This window comes from Symphalangus syndactylus, chromosome 23 (assembly GCF_028878055.3).
Source record: "Symphalangus syndactylus isolate Jambi chromosome 23, NHGRI_mSymSyn1-v2.1_pri, whole genome shotgun sequence".
Taxonomy (NCBI): Eukaryota; Metazoa; Chordata; class Mammalia; order Primates; family Hylobatidae; genus Symphalangus; species Symphalangus syndactylus.
Genome location: NC_072445.2, coordinates 43864216 through 43876830, shown reverse-complemented (window position 1 = coordinate 43876830; position 12615 = coordinate 43864216). Strand labels below are relative to the sequence as shown.

At 40.5% G+C, this 12615-nt stretch overlaps 1 non-coding gene and 1 pseudogene across 1 annotated transcript; one reads left to right on the top strand and one right to left on the bottom strand.

The window, feature by feature from the left end:
• The window catches only part of LOC129473563 (uncharacterized), a 687223-nt pseudogene that overhangs the window by 84336 nt on the left and 590272 nt on the right, over positions 1-12615 (top strand).
• Positions 8179-8261, bottom strand: TRNAL-UAA (transfer RNA leucine (anticodon UAA)). The gene has a single exon. It is a non-coding gene; the product is annotated as a tRNA-Leu (tRNA).

Genomic DNA, 12615 nt, shown 5'->3' with positions numbered 1-12615 from the left:
TTGGCCAGGCTGGTGTGGAACTCCTGACCTCAAAACATCCGCCCGCCCCGGCCTCCCAAAGTGCTGGGATTACAGGCGTGAGCCACTGCGCCCGGCTTCTTCTGTTCTTTTCAACGCACTTTAGATATTTCTGGATGATCGGTTTATCCTTTCTTCCTCTAGTTCTCTTTTTTTCAGGCTAAGCCACATATATGTCCTTTAAAGTTGCCAGTCTGACTGAATCTGAAACACCACATGTAGTTTTTGTATACTTTAGAGTCAAACACATTTACTTCATATTTAAATTATTTCCTATTAACATAATTTTGATTTCCAAAATCTCTTTTTTGGTTTTTTGTTTTGTTTTGTTTTTGTGTTTTTTTTTTTTTTTTGAGACAGAGTTTCGCTCTTGTTGCCCAGGCTGGAGTACAATGGCGCGATCTCGGCTCACCACAACCTCCGCCTCCCGGATTTAAGCGATTCTCCTGCCTCAGCCTCCTGAGTAGCTGGGATTATAGGCATGTGCCACCATGCCCGGCTAATTTTGTATCTTTAGTAGGGATGGGGTTTCTCCATGTTGGTCAGGTTGGTCTCAAACTCCTGACCTCAGGTGATCCGCCTGCCTCAGCCTCCAAAAGTGCTGGGATTACAGGCGTGAGCCACCGTGCCCGTGCTTTTTTTTTTTTGGTTTTATAAAAGCTTTTCTTCATTGGATCCTAGTCCTTGTTATTGGATACAGTATTGTTTCTCTCCCTTCTGAAGATACTAGTGAGATATGATATAATATATGGTATAAAGTTTTTGCTGCAGTCTGTGTCCTTAAATTGTATTTTAAAAATCTCTTTTTATATCCTTCCTCCCTCCCTCCACCTCTCTCTCTCCCGCACCTCTCTCTATACATATATATTTGGTGATCCTTGCACTATACACATTGTATTAGTTTGTTATCACTGCCATAACAAAGTACCCCAGATTGTGTGATTTAAACAACAGACATTTATTTTCTTACATTTCTGGAGGCTAGAGGTCAGAAATTATGGTGTCAACAGGATTTCTTTGTTTGTTTATTTTATGCTTCTCTCCCTGGTTTGCAGATAGCCATCTCCTCCATGTCCTCACACGGTCTTCCTTCTGGGTGTGTCTGTGTCCTCATCTTTTCTTTCAAAGACATGTCATACTGCATTATGGCCAATTCTAAACAACTCATTCAAAGGCCCCATCTCCAAAGATAGTCACATTCTCAATTAGTACGTGTTAGGACTTCAAAATATGAATTTGGTAGAGAGGGGAGGACACAAATTAATCTTTGACACATATATTTAAGAAAAGGAGACTAAAATGCTGATTGAGGCTGGGCATGGTGGCTCAAGCCTGTAATCTCAACACTTGAGAGGCCAAGGTGGGTATATCACTTGAGGCCAGGAGTTTGAGACCAGCCTGGCCAACATGAAGAAATCCAGCCCCTACTAAAAATACAAAAAATACAAAAAAAAAAAAAAAAAAAAAAAATTAGCCGGTTGTGGTGGCACGTGCCTGTAATCCCAGCTACTCAGAAAGCTGAGGCAGGAGAATTGCTTGAACCCCAGGAGGTGGAGTTTCCAGTGAGCTGAGATCCTGCCACTGCACTCCAGCCTGGGCAACAGAGTGAGACTCTGTCTCAAAAAAATAAAAATAAAATAAAATGCTGATTGAGAAGACAATGTAGTCATATTGTTCCTATCATTCCCACTAAACACAATTAAAAACCCTGGACATCATATATAAAACAAACATAAGAAGACTTTGAAAAATGAAGAGAAGGCAAACTGGTGGGAGACCTTTCGACCTGAGGAAAGACACGGTGGTAAATTTCCTAACTTTTTTTTTAATTTCATGTATCCTGGACTGAGTGCTGGAGAAGCCAATGACTCATTAACACAGACAAAAAAGCCACAAGAAAAGCCAGCTTTCTCTAGCCAAATGACAAGGAAAAGAGTAGCCTAGCAAGACAAAACTTACAGACAATAATTCTCTATTCCAACAGCACACTACAGAAAACGCTGAACTCCAATATCCCTACTCCCTCATTCCCCACCTGAAAGGCCCAGTCGGGAGCCCAAACTCTCACCTTTGACCAGCAGCTGAGGTGGTTTCAGAGAAGGCCAATTGTGGAACTGAGATCTTTATCCTCATTTGGTAGTATCACTGCCCACCTTCACACCTGCTAACTCCAGCCTGATCGGAAGCTCAGAGCACTTGAGTGTGGTTCTTAAAGGGAAAAATAACTTTTGATTTATGTGGCTGGAACACTGTGGTTGGGAGAAATCTCCACTGTCAGGAGACAGTAAGTAATCAGTAAGGATCAGTAAGAGGGTTGGGCAGATTTCCAGAAATCAACTTCCAGTCAACCTGGAGATCATAGTACTAAAAATGAATTGGAGACAAAATAAGGTAAAGTTCCATTGCTTTGTAGGATGTTGCACACCTTTCAAATTTGTTAGTCGCCTCCAGGCTAGTGAGCCCCCATATTACTCACTTAACAGAATTGTCTTTTAAATATCCTGCTATAAATTTCCTCCATATTCTGAAACAGAGCAAGGGGTTATATAATTCTAAATTTCCTCAAAATGGCATTAAAACGAGATCTATTTTCACTCTCCTCTTCACTACACGTACACAAACACCACCAATACCTGAAATTTTGGGGGCTGGCTTTCACAAGGTAAGTTATATTCTTTGGCTTTTCCCAATTCTGGCTTAAAGTGAAACTTTTTTTTTTTTTTTTTTTTTTTTTTTTTTTGAGACGGAGTCTCGCTCTGTCGCCCAGGCTGGAGTGCAGTGGCGCAATCTCGGCTCACTGCAAGCTCCGCCTCCCAGGTTCACGCCATTCTCCTGCCTCAGCCTCTCCGAGTAGCTGGGACTACAGGCGCCCGCCACCACGCCCGGATAATTTTTTGTATTTTTAGTAGAGACGGGGTTTCACTGTGGTCTCGATTTCCTGACCTCGTGATCCGCCCGCCTCGGCCTCCCAAAGTGCTGGGATTACAAGCGTGAGCCACCACGCCCAGCCTAAAGTGAAACTTTCCTTGTATATCACACTAGTCTTTCTGTTATTTGGTTTTCAGAATTTTGCTACTGCTTTCTACTTTCTCATTATTGTCCTTTTGTACTTATGAACGGCTCTGTCTCCTTTTTTTCTTTTTTCTTTATTTCTTTCTTTTCTTCCTTCCTTCTTCTCTTTCTTCTCTCTCTGTCTCTGAACTTCTGGCTAGAAAGACATCAGATGCCTGTTTTCAATACACGATTATTGTCAACAGGTCTATTTCTAACTTACTATGATTTTTCATAATGCTTGTTATTCAGAGGATTAACAAAATAATACAGTAGACAATGAAGAGGATGCTATCCTTTATGCTCAGATTAAAATCCTAAAGGGACTCCAGCCTCCACCTAGAATATAGAAAGTTGGAAAGAATATGGCTCCTAACCTAACAATGAAAAAGTCCGCATAGGCCGGGCACGGTGGCTCACTCCTGTAATCCCAGCACTTTGGGAGGCTGAGGTGGGCAGATTACCTATTACCTGAGGTCAAGAGTTTGAGACCAGCTTGGCTAACATGGTGAAACCCTGTCTCTACTAAAAATACAAAAAAAAAAAAAAAAACAACTAGCCAGGCATGGTGGCGCATGCCTGTAATCCCAGCTACTCGGGAGGCTGAGGCAGGAGATTTGCTTCAACCCGGGAGGTGGAAGTTTCAGTGAGCCGAGATGGAGCCATTGCACTCCAGCTTGGGCGATAAGAGTGAAACTCCATCTAAAAAAAAAAAAGAAAGAAAAGAAAAAAGAAAGAAAAAGTCCAGATAGTCTAGAAAAGCATAATTTTCCTTGAACCCATGAAAAAGTTAAGGTCTCAGAGCAACCACGTAGCCTGAAATTTATGGAAAAATAGGTGCTTCCAAGTAGAAATGGGAAATCAATACTGGCTCAACCATAGCAATAGGATGATGATGAGGCCTCCATGCGAGAGGGTAAGAAAAATTCAGCAAAAATTCAATATTTTATGACTTGCTGAATTTAGTCTAAGTGTCTATGTCTAAGAAGGAAATTCTAGAACCCCTAGGATCAAGTACTCAAGAAGAGTTTTCGCACTTTTGCAGGCTTTTCTTCACAATTCTCATAGTACTGCTGTCCTCCATGTTGCAGGAGAATTGGTTCCAGGACCCACAAGAATACCAAAATCCTCTGATGCTCAAGTCCCTTATATAAAATAACCTATGCACTCTTCCTGTATACTTTAAATCATCTCTAGATTATTTATAATACCGAATATAATGTAAATCCTATGTAAATTGTTGCTATACTGTATTTTTTTATTGTTGCATTGTTGTTTTTATTTTTTTCAAATATTTTTTATCCTTGGTTGGTTGAGTCTACAGATGTAGAACCCGTGCTCATAAGAAATGATGGAGCAGGGCAAGAGATCAGAGAAAGCCCCTTTCAGTGGAACAGGACTGACAGAGAGAATAGCCTGTCCCTAAAGAAAGAAAGCTTAAGCACTTAGGGAGCAGCAGCAAACATGGCTATATCCAGAGAGCAGAAAATTCACAGGAGCTGAAGAAAGTAAAAAAGAATGAAAATTTCTACTTCAAGGGAGTATTAGGTACAGAATATTAGAGAATGTCAACTTTTGGGAGCAGGCAGAATGACTAAGAACATTCCACCTCAGAGACCCTCATCACAGAGTCTGCCTGTCTTAGTCTGTTTTGGGTTGCTATAACAGAATACCTAAGCCTGCGTAATTTATAAAGAAAAGAGTCTTATTTGGTTTATGATTCTGGTGGCCGGAAGGTGCAACCACATGATCATCTCAACAGACGTAGAAAAACATTCAATAACATTCAACACCTATTTATGATTTAAAAAAAAATTAGTAAACTGGGAATAGAGAGGAGCTTCTTCAACTTGATAAAAAGCATCTGCAAAAAAAATGTAATAATATCATACTTAATGGTGAAAGACTGAATGACTTCTCAAGATAGGGAATGTCTGACAAGAATATCTGCTCTTACTACCCTTTTTTTTTTTTTTTTTGAGACGGAGTCTCGCTCTGTCGCCCAGGCTGGAGTGCAGTGGCGCGATCTCGGCTCACTGCAAGCTCCGCCTCCTGGGTTCACGCCATTCTCCTGCCTCAGCCTCCCGATTAGCTGAGACTACAGGCGCCCACCACAACGCCTGGCTAGTTTTTTTGTTGTTGTTGTATTTTAATAGAGACGGGGTTTCTAGTACAGAGGGGGTTTCACTGTGTTAGCCAGCATGGTCTAGATCTTCTGACCTCGTGATCCGCCCGCCTCGGCCTCCCAAAGTGCTGGGATTACAGGCGTGAGCCACCGCGCCCGGCCTCTTATCACTCTTATTCAACATTGTTCTAGAAGTCCCATTTAATGTAATTACTCAAGACAAATAAATAAAAACACACAGATTAGATTGTAAAGGAAGAAATAAAACTCTTTCTAGTCATAGGCAACAAGATTGTCTATACAGAAAATGCAAAATAAAATAAAAAATAAATATTACCTAAAATAAATAAAAACAAATAAATATAACCTAAAAATAAAATACCTAAAATAGAATAATAAAAGAATATAGTAAGACTGTGAGATAAAAGGTAAATAAATAAAAATCTATTGTATTTCTATGTACAGAGGTACCTCCACTTATGGTGGGGTTACATTCCAACGAACCTATTGCAAGTTAAGAATATAAGTCAAGGCCGGGCGCAGTGGCTCACGCCTGTAATCCCAGCACTTTGGGAGGCCAAGACGGGCGGATCACTAGGTCAGGAGATCTAGACCATCCTGGTTAACACGGTGAAACCCCATCTCTACTAAAAATACAAAAGAATTAGCCGGGCGTGATGGCGGGCACCTGTAGTCCCAGCTACTCCGGAGGCTGAGCCAGGAGAATGGCGTGAACCCGGGAGGCGGAGCTTGCAGTGAGCCGAGATCGCGCCACTGCACTCCACCCCAACCTGGACGACTGAGCGAGACTCCGTCTCCAAAAAAAAAAAAAAAAAGAATATAAGTCAAAAATGCATTTAGTACCTCCCCCCCAAAAAAAACCCATCACAAAGTTTAGAAAATTTAAGGCAAACCATGGTAAGTCAGTTACTGTATTAGAAATGAACAATTAGGGCCCGGCGCCATGGCTCACGGCTATAATCCTGGCTGGATCACCTGAGGTCAGGAGTTTGAGACCAGCCTGGCCAACATGGCAAAACCCCGTCTCTACTAAAAATGCAAAAAAATTAGCCAGGCGTGGTGGCAGGCTCCTGTAATCCCAGCTACTCGGGAGGCTGAGGTAGGAGAATCGCTTGAACCCGGGAGGCGGAGGCTGCAGTGAGCTGAGATTGCGCCATTGCACTCCAGCCTGGGCAACAGACTCTGCCTCAAAAAAAAAAAAAAAAAAAGTCTGATTATTGTAGTTTGCTCAGAAAATATAAGGAGCTCTCAGAACTCAATAATAAGAAAACCAAATAATAACGAATATTTAAGCACACACTTTGCCGAAGATTATATACGGCCAACAGATAAACACATATACTCTATGAAAATATACTTTAATCTTTAGGGCAATGCAAATCAAAATCACAGTAAGATACTAATACATTTTTGCTAGAATGGCCAAAAAATTAAAATTGAAAACAAGCATTGGTGAGAATGAGGGGGAACATAAACTCTAATATATGGTTCCTGGGAATTTAAAATGGTATGAATTGTTGCTGGAAATTTAAGACAGTATGATTGCTTTGGAAAGCAAGTCAGCAGTTTCTCATGAAACTTGTAATACAAAAGTGACAAACACTACATGAAGGTCCAATATCACTGTGAAGAAAGACAGGAGAGGATTCTAAAAATAGCAGGGCTCAAACAACAATTGATTGCAGTCATCGAATGCAAGGATAGTCTCTCACTAAGTATATACAGCAGTCGGATTACACATATTTTTCTTTTGTAAAACTATAACCACACCGAGGATCATTTCCTTTCACTTTCCTGTCAAGATTGATTTAGGTTAGCCAATTATCTCCTGCTCGTTGAAATAAATGTAAAAGCACAGTGTTTACTTATTGATGCTTTCCTATAATGTCTTAGCTGAACATTTCTAGTCTGAAAGACTATTTACATTCGACAATCTTGCTCGCATTTGGGATAATTTCTCCCACTTGAGTCTGATTTTTGTAAGGAATATTGAGAGCCTTAACTTTAGTGGAGTTGGGCTTCTCTGAGTCCCGCTCTCTGGCAACAAAAAGAAGCAGTGCTTGTGGGATTCGCTTTTGCCTGCCTCAGTGCCAAATAGAACCTAAACGCAAAATATTTCACAATTTCGTTTCTTTTGGAACTGAATAGCCTGCAGAAATTCAGGTGTCTTTAGGTAGGACATCCACTTAGGCTCTTCTCTTCCCACAATTCCTTTTTTTTTTTTTGAGACTGAGTCTCACTCTGTTGCCCAGGCTGGAGTGTGGTGGCGCGATCTCAGTTCACTGCAACCTCCGCCTCCCTGGTTCCGGCGATTCTCATGTCTCAGCCTCCAGAGTAGCTGGGCTTACAGGCGTGCACCGCCACATTCCGCTGATTTTTTTTTTTTTTTTTTTTTTTTGAGACGGAGTCTCGCTCTTGTCGCTTGGGCTGGAGTGCAATGGTGCGATCTCGGCTCACTGCAACCTCCACCTCCCGAGTTCAAGCGATTCTCCTGCCTCAGCCTTCCGAGTAGCTGGGATTACAGGCGCCCGCCACCACCCTCGGCTAATTTTTGTATTATTAGTAGAGACAGGGTTTCGCTACGTTGGCTAGGCTGGTCTTGAACTCCTGACCTCAAATGGTCCGCTAGCCTCAGCCTCCCAAAGTGCCAGGATTACAGGTTTGTCAATGTACTTGAATACATCCCACAGTGATAGGAATGTATTCAAGACTTGAATACACTGTGCTGTTAGGCCATAGGAATTGTGGGAAGAGGCGTCTCCTACTTAATACTGCTCACCGAAGCAATTTCTTTGAAGATTAAAAAAAATAGTGTTGAGCAGAATATTGTTTAGTAACCCTCGTTATTATTTGAAGCGTATACACTCAAAGTGAGAGGGTTGTCATATTAGTTTTTTATGTAAGCATACCTAGCTTCCAACTCTGCGCCAGAAATCGCAAACGTCAAAACATGCAGCGATGCCTACCGGGAGTGGGGCTCGAACCCACGCGGACACCTGTCCATTGGATCTTAAGTCCAACGCCTTAACCACTCGGCCATCCCGGTGATAAGATACGATTTTGTTGTCAACGTTTACTAGGCTAGAATTTGTAGTTTCTGGAAGATTATGAATAATTTTATATCCGCGAAAACTTGGACCATGTTTAAAAGAGTGTACAAAGTTAATAAATCTTTCTAATATTACTTGGAAATAAACAAATGAAAAGATATATTTCCAAAAGTATGACTTAATCACTAATTTGTGACAGGCATTATACTAGGGAAAGACGAAACATCCCTGATTCCTTGGACTTCCATTAAAATGAGGCATGTTGAGGGAAATCCATGCCTGTCAATGCTGGGATCAGAGCTGAATTCTAAAGATTCAGCAACCTCCGCCTCCCGGGTTCAGGCGATTGCTGGGTGCAGGAAAGAACATGTCAGAGAAAAGAGTCTCCCATACATTGACACGCAGAAGAGTTTTTAATTATTCTATTGTTGTGATTTTTTTAAACATGGACTATACAGTATAATCATCTGTGGATTTTGTAAAATATACTTATCTAGATAGTTTAAATTCCTACATATGACAGATAAAAAAATAGAAACATGTAGAAAAATAGCTTTATTATCTAGGGGACAGAATAACATTAAACAAACAAACTAAACTAAAAACACAAACAATAGGCCGAGCGTGGTGGCTCACGGCTGTAATGCCAGCATTTTGGGAGCCCGAGGAGGGCGGATCACCTGAGGTCAGGAGTTCGAGGCCAGTCTGGTCAAGATGGCGAAACCCCGTATCTACTAAAAAATACAAAAATTAGCCGGGTGGTGGCATGCGCCTGTAACCCCAGCTATCGGGAGGCTGAGGCAGGAGAATCGCTTGAACCTGGGAGGCGGAGGTTGCAGTGAGCCGAGATCGTGCCACTGCATTCCAGCCTGAGCAACAGAGCAAGACTCGGTCTGAAAAAAAAAAAAAAAAAAAAAAAAAAAAAAAAACACAAACAGTAAAGCAAAACACTGATATAGTCTGCTGCACCCAAATCAAAGAAAGCCACAATGGAACAGTAAATAGACAAATACAACCAAAGTAGAAGATACTTGAAATATTTACAAATGAAAATAACTTAATCTACATGATATAGTAAGAAGCCATTAAAATCAGCAAGATCAAACAGCAAGCTCAATAGAAAATGTGTAAAGAAGCTGGGCGCGGTAGCACAAGCCTGTAATCCTAGCACTTCGGGGGACCGAAGCTGGTGGATCACCAGGTCAGGAGTTCGAGAACAGCCTGGCCAATACGGTGAAACCCCGTTTCCACTAAAAATACAAAAATTAGCAGGGCGTGATGACAGGCGCCTGTAGTCTCAGCTGCTCGGGAGGCTGAGGCAGCAGAATCGCTTGAACCCACGAGGCAGAGGTTGCAGTGAGCCGAGATCGTGCCACTGCAGTCCAGTCTGGGTGACAGAGCAGGACTCTGTCTCAAAAAAAAAAAAAAAAAAAAGAAAAGAAAAGAAACTATATAAAGAATAGGGACAGGGTCCTCATCAAACCCATGATAAGAAGAACCTGAAAAGATTAACATTTTAAATATTTAATATTATTATCAATTTATAAAATGCAAGATAAAATATTACTCAACCTACATTAGATTGGAAGAATTAGAAAGCTTGATGTGTCCATTATTGCAGAAATGGGAATATGGAAGCCCTCATATCCTGCTCATATCGGCCTATTGTTTGTGTTTTTAGTTTAGTTTGTTTGTTTAATGTTATTCTGTCCCCCAGATAATAAAGCTATTTTTCTACATGTTTCTATTATTTTTTTATGTGTCATATGTAGGAATATTAATGCAGCCATTTTGGAAAGCAGTCCAATACTTTTTACTCAAGTTAAGATTGACACACCCAATGACCTAGGTATTCAGCGCCTAGGTGTACATTCCCCCTCATGTCACAAAGATACAGATTGTATCATATGTGGATGTTAATTGCCTCACTATTTTTCCTCTTCCAGAATCAGATTCAGCCTTGAAGCCAACATTGAACAGTAGATAGGTGAAGTGTGGTAAACACATATTAAATATTATGCAAATATGAGATGTACTAGAGTATATGTACATGTACCAATCTTTTTTTTTTTTTTTTTTTTGAGATGGAATCTCGCTCTGTCACCCAGGCTAGAATGCAATGGCGTGATCTTGGCTTACTGCGACCTCCACCTCCCTGGTTCAAGGAATTCCCCTGCCTCAGTCTCCCGAGTAGCTGGGATTACAGGCACACACCACCATGCCTGGCTAATTTTTTTTGCATTTTTAGTAGAGATGGAGTTTCACCATGTTGGCCAGGCTGGTCTCAAGCTCCTGACCTTGTGATCTGCCTGCCTTGGCCTCCCGAAGTGCTGGGATTACAGGCATGAGCCACAGTGCCTGGCTGCATGTACCAATCTTAAAAAGAAATTTTTTTAAAAAAGATCCTTAACACAATAAGATTTTCCCTTCTATTAGCACTACTCATTCTGCTCTCTGGCATTCAAAATCTTGCTACTTGCTACTGCTCATCATTTTCTCATCTTTTTGTCCCTGTGTATTTACGTCTTTAAACACCCTTAATACTTTGTATAAGTGTAGTTTGGAATAAAGAGAAAGCAAAAGCTGTGCTTAATTTGCCATCACTATAATTAGGTCTATCTGTGACTTACTATGATTTTTTATCACTATGGAATCCTAAGGATTAGTAAAATAGTGTGTGGTGATATCCACTTGTGGTGATAGGGAACCATCATTTTATTGGGATCAAATACCAAAGAGTCTAGAAAATAAATTTTTACATCAAATTTTCTTGTCTCTCATTTCACCACTTCAGTCTGTTGAGGTTAAGCTGAAAGAACAAATATCACATCCAGGACAGAACCTCATTTGCACGCTGCTTGCTGTTTTTCTGACCACTTTCCATAAATTCTGACAAATGCTGGCTCAGTTACTACTATTCTGCCTTCCTTACCGCTCCAACTTTTCAGAATATAGAGCTAAAAGCCAGATCCACATGAGCTGCCCTAGAAAGACACAAACGCCTTTCTATCCTGAGCATTTTCTATTCCTGGGGTTCTGGACTCAAGGCCTTCTCAGGCCATCTGAATCCCTGGCCTACTCTTTGTTGGCTGAAGCTGGCAGCTTTCTACGTTTTCACAGCTTCCACGATAGTCTCAGAAATCAGCTGTTAATTCTGTATTCTGAATGTTGGGCAATTGTAAGCACTTGGGCTTTGTGGAGGGCCCTTTATGGAGTCCAGAAAAAAATGAGGAAATGTTAGCCAGACCCCAGAACCCTGTAGTCTGCTGGAGCAGGCAACCAGATGATAACAATTGTAAAAGAATTCCTTGGTCTGTCTATTAAGAAATTTAAAAAGCAGGATAAAGGGATCAGTCCTTGGTTTATTTCGGATCTCCTGCAGAGCAAAACCATGACCTTCTGCATATGACACACAGCTATAATCACTACACTAACACAAAATGTCAAAGCTGAGGACAGGTACAAACGCTAGAAAAAAAATTGGCTACAGTAAAATCCAAGGATAGTCTCACTGCAAGATAAAGTAAGGAGAGTATTTCAAGTGCTAAACAATTTTATATGCATCTCAATTGGCACAAGTTTGAAAGACCCATCAATTAGAATACACTGAAAAAAGGTAAGTTTAGATATCCAAAACTGAACTCTTGATTGTTACTTGTTCTCATTCATTCATTGATTCACTAAAGGAATGTTAATTAATTCTCTACTAAAAGTCCTAAGCCAGAGACTATTAAGTAGCTGGGAATAAAGCAGTGGACACGACAGACAAAATATCCTTTTCGTCATGGAATTTATGTTTTAATTCCTATCAAATAGCAGTTGATGATCAAATATGCTATCTTTTGATGAAAATTTTTGCCATAGTTAGCAGAACTCTTTATCACTTCTTTAGGATTTATAAAATCTGGCCTCCTAGATGCTTTTCACTATGCTAAGGATGAGATAATTATGGATGAGGAAGCTTATCCTCATGTTCATATATATATATCTATAAAACAGCAAAAAATACATAGTGTGAGAAGCATATATACATATATATACATATGTGTAAATATACATATATATTTATTACCAATTACCATATCTGATATATAGATATTTGCTCATTGGTAACTGATCCTAATGAATACGGTTGTTCTGTCTTGATTTTAAACTTCCCCTTACACATCCAAGCTATTTATTTCTTATTATACGCCTTTGCATGAACACTGCCTCTGCCTTTTGTTTCAAACCTCAAGAAAGAGTCTCATTTAGGAGTAAGCGGAACTTTGAATGAATCTCACTGACAGGCTGCTAGCATGAAGAAAAAAACACTCGAGGGCACGAATATCCTGCTTTTCAGTCATCGAG